The sequence below is a fragment of the Chiloscyllium plagiosum genome, chromosome 10 (genome assembly GCF_004010195.1).
Source record: "Chiloscyllium plagiosum isolate BGI_BamShark_2017 chromosome 10, ASM401019v2, whole genome shotgun sequence".
NCBI lineage: Eukaryota > Metazoa > Chordata > Chondrichthyes > Orectolobiformes > Hemiscylliidae > Chiloscyllium > Chiloscyllium plagiosum.
The window spans coordinates 84348725-84364081 of NC_057719.1; the positions used below are offsets into that span (position 1 = coordinate 84348725).

The following is a 15357-nucleotide window of genomic DNA, read 5'->3' on the forward strand; positions in this document are numbered from 1 at the left end:
ATATGAATAGGAAGGGTTTGGAGGGATATGGGCCGGGTGCTGGCAGGTGGGACTAGATTGGGTTGGGATATCTGGTCGGCATGGACAGGTTGGACCGAAGGGTCTGTTCCCATGCTATACATCTCTATGACTCTATGACTCTAGATGAATCTCTGCCCATTTCTCATCTGCATGAATGTATGATGGTCTCCATTTCCTCATTAAGACATCATTTGTTAAATGATAACACTCAGGAAGGCATTCACTCTCCTCTGTATATGGCTTTTGATATTTTAAGTTTTAAGTTCTCATCTTTCTGCTGTAACTCAATAAGCATCGCAGAGTTAAAGATACTTGCATGTTTACCTTATTTGCTCCTTCTCTGTTCCACTTATCTGATCGAAGAAAATTGCTGATAAAGCTATGTCAGCTTTCTTTTCTGTGCCTTTTGATCTCTCCTGCTTCAACTTGTGCCTCTGTGATCTTGTGATCACACAATCAGGGAAGATTTCTGGATAAACATTCTCCATGTCTTCAGTTGCCTGCGTCTCCACTGGCTTTTCAATCAGAGTAGGCAGCACACCTACTGGTGAATCAGCTATATCATTTGCAAGGACAAATTGTATTCCTGGAGCTGAGAGTTTGTCCTGTACCCCTGCCACAAATTCTCCACTCTTCTCTGGACTCTCTAGCCTCACTTTGCATAATTGAGCACTTGTGTCTCTCACCTTGAATTCCCGTGACCAGTACCTTCTCTGGCAATAGTCTCTCAAGAGTACATATCTCGTCATTCTTCAGCATCACAAACTGAGAGGATCCTGTGTCCCTTAATATTGTAACCTCTTTACCTGCTGCTCCTGGCCTATGTGAATAAGCTTTACCCTTGCAAATATGTTTTTTAAGCAGATCTGATACTTCCTCCATAATCAACCTCTGATCATCTTGTACGCTCTGAGGCAGTTGTCTAACTTCCCTTATGCTTTTTGTTACTAGTCCAACAAAACTCCCAGGCTTATTCAGTTTTCCTACAGCTGGCTTTCTCCTAGCCCACGAACACTGTGATTTCCTGTGGCCCACTTTATTACAATGAAAACACCGGTGTTTTTTAACGTCTTTGTCCCCCTCAAGGGTTTCTTTTTTACCCTGTGGTAGGTTATCCTTAAGATCTTCACTAAGATCTACCTTTCCCTTTCCACGTGAGGATTTCTCTTTGTCCCAGTTTCTATCCCTCATGGACTGAAATTGATTCTGGAAGCCAAATCGTGTTTTATGGACCAGCTCATAATCATCAGCCACTTCAGCTGCTAACCTCTCTGTTTTAACTATCTGCTCTTCCACATGAGTTCACACTACTTCAGGCAGTGAGTATTTGAATTCCTTCAAAATAATTACCTCTCTAAGGGCATCATAGGTTTGCTTGATTTTTAAAGCTCTTATCCATCTTTCAAAATTATTCTGTCTGATCCCTTCAAACTCAATATAGGTTTGACCAGGGTAGATTCCTGAAACGTTGTCTATAGGCTTCTGGTACAAGCTCATATGCACTGAAAATGGCTTTTTTCACCTCCTCATACTCCCCAGATACTTCCTCTGATAGTGATGCGAATACCTCACTAGACCTACCTACAAGTTTCATTTGAATCAACAAAACCTACATTGCAACTGGCCACTGCATTTATTTAGCCACCTTTTCAAATGAGATGAAAAAGGTTTCCACATCCTTCTCATCAAATTTACGCAATGCTTGAATATAAACAGTTTCTCACTGGGCTTCTTAATACCAGGGGCTTGCTCACCCTCACTCTCTTTTTCACTAAGCCTACCCTCAGCCTTTATCTCCAACTTTTTAAGCTGGCTTTCCTTTTTAAGTGTCAGTTTTTGAAGTTCAAAAGCCCTGTCTTTTTCTTTCTCTGTTCTCTCTTTTTCCCTCTCTTCTGCTTTCAATCATAACTCAAACTGTTTTGTTTCTTCTGCCCTTTCCTTATCTCTTGCCTCTAACTCAAGCTGCTTCATTTGCAATTGAATTCTTGCCATCTCTGTAGATTCTGATGGTTTCTCTGGCATGTTTAAATGTTGAGCTACTGCTGTATTTATCCCTCCTTTCCTCACAGACACAGGCAGTTCCAATTCCAGCTTCTCTGCTAACTCCTGCAGAGGTCTTATTCACCTTTACAAAACTTCCAAAGTCACCGCATCCACTTCCAGAAAACTTTTGGCGACTGAAAGAGCCATTACTATCCCAAGCTTTGTCTACCAAACCAAACCATATCGCAAAATAAAAACACTAGCACCTACCACCCGCTGTTTAAAATCCCGCAAAGAGTCTCCAATCTGTTATGGACAAGGCTAGACCACTCAGAACATTCTTAAGCAGGTAGCCCAGACCATAATTTTGCAATTTGTTTCAGCAAGTGTGCAGTGAAAATTACGCAGAGTAAGGTAGTTAGGTTGACTACTAAATTTTAAAACAGACAAAACTTTATTCACAAGATTACACAATGAAACACAACAAGCAGAATAAAGAACCCCTACAGAACTCAGTCTATCCAAACTAGACTTAATTACACTGTTCCGAATTTACACAACAGTCCCAATAAGCAAACCCTTTTGAAAAACAGTATAAAAATGGAACAGATGCTGACAGGTTGAAGTTAGAAGGGCAGAAAGAGAGAGGGCCTGTTCACACAGTCCACTGCTGAACTTCCCAACTAGTTCTGGACTGAACTAAACTGCTCAGCTAGAGAGCTGACCACTCCCCTTTCATTATACACATCACTTCTAAAACAAGACCACTTTGGCATGAAGTCTCATCTGTTTACATATAAACAAAAAGGCTTCTCAATACTCCTTAATCTCTGTACCAAACCAGTCTAATCGGAAATGAGAGCGGTTCTGACAAAACCAAGGACATAGTATCTTTGAGAAAAGCTTTTAGTAAAAAGAAACCAGCTTTGTGACACCCAGTCCAAGTAAGCATTTTCCAAGTAAGCAAAAATGGCAAAAATAATTATCTGAATGCACATAGCATTCATGACAAGATGAGTGAATTTATAGAACAAACAGAAATAAATGAGTTTTGTTCATTCGTTTTTATAATACTCATTATCAAGAGGTGCTTGCAATGTGGCCAATGTATTCAAGCATAGTTACAGCAATATCAGGCATTCCTGTAAGTATGGAGGGAAAGGGAAAGAAGGTGTGGTAGCTCTGTTAACAAAATGACATTCAATATAATTATGCATACTATCATGATTCAGAAGATCAAGATACAAAATCAGTCTGGTCAGAAATAAAAGAAAACAAAAGAAAGTCACTTGCAGAAATAAATTACCGACTTCACAACTGTAGTTACAAAGTGGACAGAATATACATCGAGAAATATTGGGCTTGCAAGAGAAGTAAATAACCATGTGTAACTTTAACCTTCACAGTGAGTGAACAAATCAAATAAACAATGGTAGCAATAGGAAGAACGTTAAAATGTTGGACCTCACAGATAGTTATCTCAGGATTACTACCAGTGCCACAAGCTAGTCAGAATATAAACAATAGGATATATAGGTGGCTGAAAAGATGGTGTGAGAGGGAGGGTTTCAGATTTGTGGGGCATTGGGATTGGTTCTGGGGGAGTTGGGACCTGTATAATCTGGACATGTTAAGCCTGGGGAGGACCGGGATTCATGTCCTTGTGGGGGGTTGGGGGTGGGTGGGAGGGGGGGGGGGGTTGGGAGAGAGACAAACCACTCTACCTGTCCACCACTTACTCACAGAAACCATGTCTGTTCTTAGCCAAACAGAGCCTACCCATAATGCCACCGGCACCTCAACTCGACTACACTCAGCTCAGGAACTAACAGTGATGAAACGAGACATTACCTAAGCTGTTTCCACGACTGAAGGAACAGACTACGCAGATGATCCGCTAACTGGTTTTCCTACCTCACAATTGTATCACTGCTCACAAAGCCCACGCAGACTAGGGGGCACCAACATACCCTAGAGACCCATTGAAGCCAAGATGTTGGCTATTAGCACCCATTAACAGATTAGCTAAACCTCCTGTTAGAATTGTCAACTGATGGATACTGCTGGACAAGCAGCTGTTTTCTATTAACTGTATTCGAAATGGCATTGTCTTGTAATTAACTGCTACAACCCTATAAGAACTGTCTGTATCTGAAGCTCAGGGAAGAGAATCATTGACTTAAACTGTGCAAAGTGTCTGTTTTGTATCAGTCCAGTCAGTTTCTCTTCCCCATGAAATCGTGAGAAATAAACCAGTGTTCGTCAATTACACAAGATCTGTGTGTGGCCTCTATTTGTAACTGGACAATTCTCCAACAGGGGGATACCTGGTAGAGTGGTTGAGGAGGGTTTAAAGTCATGCGGCAAGGGGATGGGAACCAGAAGAGGAGGGCAGTAGATGCAGGAATTGAGGGAGAGATAGAAACCAAGGCAAACGTGACTAAGAACAAGAACGGTGAGGGAAATGCTGCTGAAAAGAGCTGGGTAAGTGGTCTTACATGCTTGTGTTTCAATGTAAGAAGTATATTAGGCAAGGCAGATGAACTTACAGCTTTGGTTAGTACTTAGAGCTGTAACATTATTGCGATTATGGAGACTTTGCTGAAAGAGAGACTGGACTGGCAGCAGAATGTCCCGGTATTTAGATGTTTCAGGTGTGAGGTGGGGGAGTAAAAGGGGTAAAGGAGTGTCTCACAGCTGTCAGAAACTGTGGTGCTGGAAACGCACAGTCGGTCAGGCAGCATCCGAGGAGCAGGAGAGTCAGGAAGAGCTTATGCTCGAAACGTCGACTCTCCTGTTCCTCGGATGCTGCCTGACTGGCTGTGCTTTTCCAGCACCACACTTTCTGACACTGATCTCCAGCATTTGCAGTCCTCAGTTTCTCCTATCTCACAGCTGTACTGCAGGAGACCTGTGCAGCGAGGCAATATGGGTAGAATTCAAGAATAGGAAAAGTGAAAGCACAATGCTGGGCGTATACTACAGGCCTCCCAACAGCGAGCAGGAGACAGAAGAGAGAAAATGTTGACAGGTTTTAGAAGGATGTAAAAACAGCAGGGTTGTTGTTGTGGGTGATTTTAACTTCCCCCATATTCACTGGGATTCGCTTTGTGCTATGGGCTTGGATAGGGCAGAGTTTGTAAGGATCATTCAGCAGGGTTTCTTGACACAATATGTAAACAGTCTAACCAGAGAAGGAATTATTACCGGACCCGGTTTCGGGAAATGAGCCTGGTCAGGAGAGTGAAGTTTCAGTGGGGGAGCATTTTCGGAGTCGTGACCACAATACCGTGAGTTTTAAAATACTCATGAATAGGGATAACAGCAGTCCTGGGATGAAGGCGTTAAACTGGGGAAGGCAAACTACAACAATATTAGGCAGGAACTGAAGAATTCTGATTGGAGACAGCTGTTTGAGGGTAAATCCACATCAGACATGTGGGAGCACTTCAAATGGTAGTTGATAAGAATTCAGGAGCGGTACGTTCCTGTGAGAAGGAAGGATAGATGTGGCAAGTTATGTGAACCTTGGATGACCAGGTATATTATGACCTTGGTTAGAATGGAAAAGGAAGTATTGGATGGCACAGTAGTTAGTACTGCTGCCGCACAGCGCCAGGGACCCAGGTTCAATTCCAGCCTCGGGCGACTGTCTGTGTGGAGTTTGCAATTCTCCCTATGTCTGTGTGGGTTTCCTCCAGGTGCTCCGACAGACCAAAGATGTGCAGGATGTGTGAACTGGCCATGCTAAATTGCCTATTGTGTTCAGGGATGTGTAGGTTAGGTGCATTAGTCAGGGGAAATGCAGAAACATAGGGTAGGGGAATGGGTCTGGGTGGGATACTCTTTGGAGGTTGGTGTGGACCTGTTGGGGCAAATGGCCTGGTTCCACACTGTAGGGATTGTATAATTCATACGTAAGGTCGAGGAGAATGGAACTGATGAAGCTCTTAAAGTATATGACGAAAGTAGGGAAGAACTTAAACAAGGAATTAGAAGGGTTAAAAGATGTCATGAAAAGTGGATAGGAAGCAAGATTAAAGAGAATCCCAAGGCTTTTTCTCCGTATATAAAAAGCAAGATGGAAGCCAGAGAAAGGGTTGGCCCACTCAAGGACAAAGGAGGGAATCTATGTGTGGTGGTAGGAGAGATCCTAAACAAATACTTTGACCAAAGAGAATTTCACAGCGCTAGAGACCCGGGTTCACTTCCCGCCTCAGGCGACTGACTGTGTGGAGTTTGCACGTTCTCCCCGTGTCTGCGTGGGTTTCCTCCGGGTGCTCCGGTTTCCTCCCACAGTCCAAAGATGTGCAGGTCAGGTGAATTGGCCATGCTAAATTGCCCGTAGTGTTAGGTATGGATGGGTTGCGCTTCGGCGGGGCAGTGTGGACTTGTTGGGCCGAAGGGCCTGTTTCCACACTGTAAGTAATCTAATCTAATAGTAATCTAATCTAACATCGATACAAAGTAAGGACTTAGTGGATGATGATCTCAGGGAAGGGAATGTCAAATTTCTAAGCCATGTCACTATTAAAAAGGAAGAGGTGTTGTACATCTTAAAAAAGTATAAAGGTAGATAAGTCAGGTCCCAAGGGACTATCCCAAGGGAGGCAAGAGGACAAATTGTTGCAAGAGCACTGACAGACATCCTTGTATCCTTCTTGGTCACAGATACGGTCCCAGAAGACTGGAGAATAGCCAATGTTATCCCATTGTTTAAGAAAGGTTACAGGGATAATCCAGGGAATTACGGGTCTATGAGCCTCACGTTGGTGGTAGGGAAATTATTGAAAAGGATTCTCAGGGACAAATCTATATGCATTTCGAAGCAAATGGACTTATTAGCGATAGACAGCATGATTTTGTGTGGGAAAGGTTGTGTCTCACTAACTTGATCAAGTGTTTTGAGGAGGTGACCAAGATGATTGATGAGGGATGTTGTCTACGCATAACTTAGTAAAGCCTTTGATTTGGTCCCTCATAGCAGACTGGTACAAAAGGTGAAGTCACATGGTATCAGATGAGCTGGCATGATGGATACAGAAATGGCTTAGTCATATAAGACACAGGGTAGCTGTGGAAGGATGCTTTTCAAAATAGAGGATTGTGACTAGTGGTGTTCCACAGGGATCAGTGCTGGGACCTCTGCTGTTCATGATCTACATGAATGATTTGGAGGAAAGCATGGCTGGTCTAATTAGTAAGCTTGCAGATGGTACAAAGATTGGTGAAGTTGCGGATACTGAGGATTGTCAGAGAATACAACAGGATATAGATCAGTTTGAGGTATGGGCTGAAAAATGGCAGATGGAGTTTAATCCATATAAGTGTGAGGTGAGGCATTTTGGAAGGTCGAGTACAGGTGAAAATTATACAGTGAATGGCAGAACCCTTAGGAATATTGATGTGCAGAGGGATCTGGCTGTGCAAGTCCACAGATCTCTGAAGGTGGCAGTGCAGGTAGATAAGGTAATAAAAAAGGCCTATGGCATGCATGTCTACATTGGAAGGGGCATTGAGTTTAAGAATAGGCAAGTTATATAAGCTTTACAGAACTTTAGTTAGACAACACTTAGAATATTGCAGACAGTTCTGGTCACCACACCACCAGAAGGATGGAGAGGATACAAAAAAGCTTACCAGGATGTTACCTGGTATGGGGGATTCTAGACTGGATAGACTGGGTTTGTATTCACTGAATACAGGAGGTTGAGGGGTGACCTGACAGAGGTTTTAAAGATTGTGAATAACATGGATAGAGTGGAATGTAGGAAGCTTTTTTCCCCAAAGTAGAGGGGTTTATTACTAGGGAACACAGATTCAAGGTAGAAAGGGGCGGTGGGGATGGAGTTTAAGAGAGATGTACAAGGCAAGTGTTTCACACAAAGTTTGGTGAGTGCTTCCAATGTTCAGCCAGACGAGGTGGTGGAAGCAGACGCAATAGCAGCATTCAAGTAGCATCTGGATGAATACATGAATAGGAAGGGATTGGAGGGATACAGATCCTGTAAGTGAAGACAGTTTTATATGGAAGGGCAAAATGTGTCAATGCAGCACTTGGAGGACCGAAGGGCCTGTGCTGTATTGTTCCATGTTTAGAGGATGAGGTCATAGATTGCATTTGATACAGAAGCTTAGATGCAACCAGGAAACAGGCTATTTTGAAACTGGCAATGTGAAATGATGCAGGATAAATTAAGGACCGCATATTAAAAATGCTCTAGTCTAATGATCACATCATGATAGAATTTTATATTCAGTCTAAGGGCGAGAAATATGGATCAAAAAAACTGGAGACCTAAATTTAAATAAGGGCAATTATATGAGTATAATGACAAAGTTGACTCAAGTAGACTGGGAAGCGAGGTTGAAAGCTAAAATGATGGAGGTATATTCAACTGAGGAAGAAGAATGTACCATCTATTGTCTAACTGAGTAAGTTAAGGGTGGTATCAAATTGAAAGAAATAAACACACACTGCTACATGGATCTGTGGTAGGGCAGAAGATTTGAACAGTGTTAGAAATCAGCAAAGGATTACTAAAACAAAAAGGCAAAAAATTGAAGTACAATAGGCAACTACAAGAAATATAAAAGCAAATAATAAAAGCTACAAGTATATGAAAAAGGAGAAGAATAGCTGAAGGAGCATTTGCCTCTCAGAGGGTGCGAATGGGTGGGAGAAAGTCATAGCATACGTTTTGAACATGTATTTTCTATCAGTCTTCACAGTAGAAGACACAATAGCATTTCAGGAATACAAGAAAAGCATCAGGCATAAGAGAGAAAAAAATCAGTACAGGAAAAGCTGTGGATTAACTAATGGTACTAAAAGGCTGACATTTCCCACCTTGCATCCTGCAACCCAAGATGTCAAAACAAAGTGACTGTAGAGTTAAATCAAAAGTCTATCAATAACACGTCGACCAGAGTGACAAAACAAAATGAGATGGTGCATTATGGCTACTTTGATAAAAATACTCAGGGAACAAGATAGAAAGAGACAGTATGGACAAGCATAAAACAAGGAAAACTTTAAAGAGGGAAATTGGTACTTAAATGCACACAAAGTACTTTAACCAAAATAAATGAACCTACAGCTCAAATAGAGATCAATGGATTTGATCTTCAAGTCATTGCAGAGATGTGATTACAAGATCAAAATTGGAACTAAATATTCAGAGGTATGTGACATTTCAGAAGGACAGCCAGGAAGGGAAGGGTAGTGGATACCTTGATGCAGATAGAAGCAGATGGAGTGAAATAACTGTACAAAGGCCTGTATGCTGTCACCAAGTCACCCTTTATTTACATGTGCACAGTACATGGGCTCTGACCAGCCACCTCAAAGCAACACCTAGACTAAGGACACCTTCAGAACCTCCTGTTTATATCTGTTAGCCAGAGTTCCCTGTTTGGCCCAGGTTAACAACTCCAATCAAGGATCTCATAGACGATGCCATCCACCTGGTTCCAAACATTACATGGAGTAAATAGAAATGATCTAAGATCGGATTATGCAGAATCTATATGAGTGTGATTAAGAAACAAGAAGGGGAGGAAGGCCCTCTAAAAGGTGCTCAGGAGGACAGATTCATTCATGATTTAATGAGGGCACATATAAAAGGCAATACATCAATCATGGGTGAATTGAATCTGTATGCACATTGCAAAAATCAAGTTGACAAAGGTAGACATGAGGTGAATTGATCGACTTTATTTGGAACAGTTTGCTAAACCAATACGTTGTGAACCTGTTTTAGATCTGGCAATGTATATTGAGGCAGGTTTAATAAATGATCTCAGAGTAAAGATGCCCGAGAAAACATTTACCACAAATGGTAGAATTTAGCATTCAGTTTTAAAGTGAGAGACAACTTAAGCAAATTCTTTGTAACTCACGGAAAGAGGTGGAGCGGGGAGGAGAAGAAGGATTCTAGGAAGGACATAAACTGACTATGCATAAGAATAGAATCAAATTAAAAGAAAAAAACATAAAATGTGGCCAAGATTAGCAGGAAACCAGAGGATTGGGAAAGTATTAAAAGCCAACAAAAGATGACCAAACCAAAGGAAAAAGGTAAACTATGGAGGCAAACTAGCAGACAAAATAAAAACAAACAGCACAAGCTTCTTTAAATATATAAAAAGGAAATGAGAGACCAAGGCAAATGTGGCCCCTCAGGGAATGAGCCTGGGGAAATAATAATGGGGAATCAGGAAATGGCAGAGGAGTTGAATAAATATTTTGCATTAGTCTTCATGTAACAGCATTCCAAAAATACAAAATAATCGTGGGCTAAAGGTGGAGAGGAAATAAATGCAACTGCTATTACTAGAGAAAAGGTACAAGGGAAATTAACAGGGTAAAGCACAACGGACTTGATGCGTTGCATCCTAAGATTTTAAAAGAAGCAAATTCAGAGATGGTGGATATATTGGTAATAATCTTCCTAGAATTCTTGGATTGTTACAAAGTCCTGGAGGATTGGAAAAGTGCCAATGTGACACCCTTACACAAAAATGAAGGGAGAAATAAAAAGGCAGCTGTCAGCCTGTTAGCTTAACATCTTTCATTGGGAAAATGTTACAATCTAGTATAAAGGATGTAAAGAATTTAGCATCAACATGGCTTCATGCAGGGAAATAATGCCTGATACGTTTGTTAGAGTTACCTGAGGAGGTAACAAGCAAGATAGATTAAGGGAAACCAGTTGATGTAGTACATTTGGACATCCAAAAGCCATATGATAAGGTGCTACACATAAGGCTACTTGATAAAACAAGAGCCCACGGTGTTGGGGACAGAATATTAAAATGGTTAACTAAGACAAGGAGTTGAGATAAAGGGATATTTTCTGAATGGCAACCTATAATTAGTGGAATGTCACAGGGACTAATGCTGGGTCCATAACTATATTAATGACTTGGATGACCGAAGTGAATGTACTGTTGCTAAGTTTGCTGATGATATAAAAATAGATAGGACGACAAGTAGTGAGGATGACTTAAAAAAAAACACAGAATCATAGATAGGTCATAAGTGTGAGAAAAAAACTTGGCAGATGAAATGCAATGTGGAAAATTGTGAGGTTTTGCACTTGCAGCACAGGGATTTGGAGGGTCTTCGTGTGCAAAAATCTAGCATACAGGTTTAGCAGATAATAGGAATGGCAAATGGCCTTTATTTCAAAAGGAATGGAGTGTAACAATAGGGAACTCATGTTAAAATTATACAAGGCAGTTGTCACTACTGGAATATTGCGAGCAGCTTTGCTCCGTTTATCTAAATAAAGATATAAAGACATTGCGTTTGGTCAATAGAAGGTTCACCAGATTGATCCAGGATATGAAGGGATTTTCTTACAAGAAAAATTTAATATTTGGGGGATTTTTAAAATTCACTTGTAGTTTGTGAACATCACTGGCTGGCCAACGTTTATTGCCCATCTAGCTATTTGCACTTGAGAAGGTGAGCTGCCTTCTTGAACCTCTGAAGTCCACATTCTGTAGGTTAGCCCACAATTCCAAGATTTTGTGATTGATACAACTCTGTGGCTTGCTGGAGCATTTCAGAGGAGAGTTGAGTCAATTACATTGCTATGGGTCTGGAGTCACATGTAGGCCAGACCAGGTGAGGATGGCAGATTTCCTTCCCAGAAGGACATTAGTGAACCAGATGAGTTTTTTCTGACAATTGACAATGGGTTCATGGTTATAAGTAGATTCTTAATTCCAGATTTTAAAAAAAATTGAATTCAAATTCCACCATCTGCTGTAGCAGAATTCAAACCAGGTCCCCTGAATTAATAATCTAGTGATGGTACCACTAGGCTAGAGAGACAGACAGACAGGAGAATAAAGACCTTACTAAAAGATATGATTTGGAGATGCCGGTGTTGGACTGGGGTATTGTGGTGTAAAAGTCCAAGCAGTGGAATGTGGTGAAACGGTTAAAAATTATGTCCCAATACATGTGTGAATCTAACCGGAATGGAGGTGTTGCTTAGTCCCGTGTGAATCTTCTTATCTGTATGTAACCAGAATGGAATGTGTTTTTTAGCCTTGCTCTGCTGTTCTTATATCTGGAAAAGAATAAAAAGCTGGAAAAGTCTCCAGTTCGGTGAGTCTGCTCCGGGGTTACGTTTAACCGCCGAGCGTGGGTTGTTGGCAAACGCTCTACGAGAACTGACGGCTCCCAGTTTTGGTAACATGTAGAGTGAGTATAAGCCAGACCCGTTCTGGCGACGCTGCGGGGAATAAAATGCCCATATTCTAGCAGACTCGCCTCTTGGTCGTTTGTTCTGTGTCAGACTACTCTCCTACGAACCTGACCTTAAGAATTTTTTAAAACAGGTATACAAAGTTAAAAATCACACAACACCAGATTATAGTCCAACAGGTTTAATTGGAAGCACACTAGCTTTCGGAGCGACGCTCCTTCATCAGTTGTTAGTCACCTGATGAAGGAGCGTCGCTCCGAAAGCTAGTGCGCTTCCAATTAAAGCTGTTGGACTATAACCTGGTGTTGTGTGATTTTTAACTTGCTAAAAGGTAATATTTTTAGGGTGCTTTACAGGAAAGATGCGGAAAGGTTGTTTCGCCTATGGGGAGCTGAGGACCAGAGCGCATTAATCTTAGAGTAAAGGGTCACCCAATAACGACAGAGGTGAGGAGGTGTACATTTCTCTTCGAGGACAGTGAATTTGTGAATTTCTTCACCAAGGGATGTTGAGACTGGGTCATTAAGTGCATTCAAGGCTGAGAAAAACAGATTTCTAATCATTAAAGGAATGAAGGTTTTTGGGGTAAAGGCAGGGAAGCAAAGTTCAGGACTATTAGTTCAGCCATGATCTCATTGAATTGGCAGAGGGGTAGGAAACAGTAATGGTTAATGGATATTTTTAAGGATGGAGCAAGGTTTATAGTAGAGATTCCAAGGGTTTGGTGTTGGGACCCTTGTTTTTCCAGATAAATGTAAGTCATCATAGAGATCATAGAATCCCCACAGTCTGGAAGCTGGTGATTCAGCCCATGGAATCCACACCAACTTTCTGAATCGCACCCACCCCCATACCCTATAACCCTGCATTTCCCATGGTCAATTCGCCTAACCTGCGTATCTTTGGTCTGTGGAAGGAAACCGCAGCACCTGGAGGAAATCCACGTCATCACAGGGAGAACATGCAAATTCCACACAGACAGGCTGGAGTCGAACCCGGGTCCCTGGTGCTGTGCGGCGGCAGTGCTAAGCCACCTTGCTGCCCCATCTTTGTGTGAAGGGAACAATTTCAAAGTTTCAGGTGACAAAAAATTGGGGAGAATTTTGAACTGAGAGGAGCACAGTGTATGTTGGTGAAGTGGGCGAACTGAGGCAGATGAAGGTCAATATGGAGAAACGTGAGATGATGCAGTTTGGTACAAGGAATATGGAGAAACAATATAAAATAAAGGGTATTATTCTAAAAGATGTGACGGTGCAGAAAAACCTGGGTATACCATATATAAGTCATTAGAAGTAGCAGGACAGATAAACAGAGCTGCTAATAAAGCAGACAGTATTTCAGGTTTCATAAATAGGGGCAGAGATTACAACAGCTGGAGGTTATGATGAAATTATACAAGACACCAGTTAGAGTCCAGCTGGAGTATTATATATGTTTCTAGGTGCCATATCTGAGGAAGGATGCGAATGCATTGGAGAACCTGTAGAAATGTTGACAGAAATGCTTCCGAGGACGAGACACTTCAGTTACAAAATCAGACTGGAGAATTTGGGACTGTTTTGCTTGATGAGGAGATGGCTAAAAGGTGATTTTATACAAGTTTTCAAAATCAAGGGAGGTCTGGACAGAATGGATAGGGAAAAACTCTTCCCACTCAAAAGTGGACTGAGAGCCAGAAGGCACAGTTTGAAAATGTTTTGTAAAAGAAGAAAATGTGAGATGAGGAACAACCTTTTTCCCACAATGAATAGTTAAGAAATGGAATACATTGTCTGAAATTAAGTTGGACACAGGTTCAAATGACACGTTCAAATGCCCCCTAGAATCAATACCAGCAGATCCATTAGATAGCAGCACCATCAAAGTGATACGCTGAGGATCATTACTGGCCTAAGTTGAGGGATGGCAAGAGGGAAGACATGGAGCTGTGAGGCAAAGAGGAGGTTTGTCAGAAAGATAGCATTCAGTGAGTCCTTCCTGCCTTTCCCATGCCAGATTCTTGAACCAATCCAGAGATATTAGGAGAGATAACTAAATCTGTTACCAAATGGGTGGGTTTTAGGGACTGATTAAAGTTGGATAGTGTGGGAGCTGAGGTGTACAAGCAGGAATGAATGCATGATGAAATACTGGCTTCACAAATTTAAATGAACTGAAGCTTATGGAGAGCACAAAATGGGAGGATGGACAAAAAAACTATTATGATCATCGAGTGTATAGTCGACAAAGATAGAAATCAAGTTTCAGTTGTAAATGGAATAGAGATAGGAGATGTTACAGTGGTGAGAACAACTAACAGATAATGGGCTGAGAAACTCAGTTTATGGTCTACAAGGATGAAGCCAGCAAGGCCAATTAGTAGCAGGATTTTAGAGTCTGCACTGGAACCAGAATAATAGCCGTGGCTTTTTCAATAAGTCTATTGCTCCAGGATCTTAGGTTCTGTGACAGAAATTGGATTTTATTTTTGTCAGAGAAAGCTACGAGGCCAGTAGCTACACTGCTCTGAAAAAGATGGAAATTCTCTGGCAAGAGTAAGGATACTAAGAACTACTGTTCGAAACAAAATCTAATATTTCTACAGCATCCTTCAAAATCTCATATGTTCCAAAGCACTTTTTAACCAATGAAGTACTGTAGTTTTGAATTGTAGCATTTTTGTAATACAGACAATGTGGTAGCCAATGTCCATACTGCATGCTCTGACAAACACCAATGAAATAAATGACGGGTTGGTTGAGAGCTTAATATTGGTCAGGATCCCCAGTCGAACATACCCTGCTGCCAAATAGTGTTCTAGGATTTTTTCTGTCCCTTTGAAAGAGCCTCAGTTTATCATCCAGCATATGGTACCTCTGTGAGGTTGGCATTCCTTAGTTCTGGATTAGTGGTGCTGGAAGAGCACAGCAGTTCAGGCAGCATCCAAGGAGCTTCGAAATCGACGTTTCGGGCAAAAGCCCTTCATCAGTGAGCCTGAAGCGTGGAGAGATAAGCTAGAGGAGGGCGAGGGTAGGGAGAAAGTAGCATAGAGTACAATGGGTGAATGGGGGAGGGGATGAAGGTGATAGGTCAGGGAGGAGAGGGTGGAGTGGATAGGTGGAAAAGGAGATAGGCAGGTAGGACAAGT

The 15357-nt window shown here is 41.7% G+C and overlaps 1 protein-coding gene and 1 long non-coding RNA gene across 2 annotated transcripts in view; one reads left to right on the plus strand and one right to left on the minus strand.

The window, feature by feature from the left end:
• LOC122553837 overlaps positions 1 to 4776 on the plus strand; it is a 26387-nt gene extending 21611 nt beyond the window's left edge. The window contains exon 3 of the long non-coding RNA XR_006312858.1: positions 3769 to 4776. This is a non-coding gene — a long non-coding RNA (uncharacterized LOC122553837). The remainder of the gene's footprint in view (positions 1 to 3768) is intronic.
• The window catches only part of LOC122554015 (metastasis-associated protein MTA1-like), a 170586-nt gene that overhangs the window by 42991 nt on the left and 112238 nt on the right, over positions 1 to 15357 (minus strand). The window lies entirely within an intron of this gene.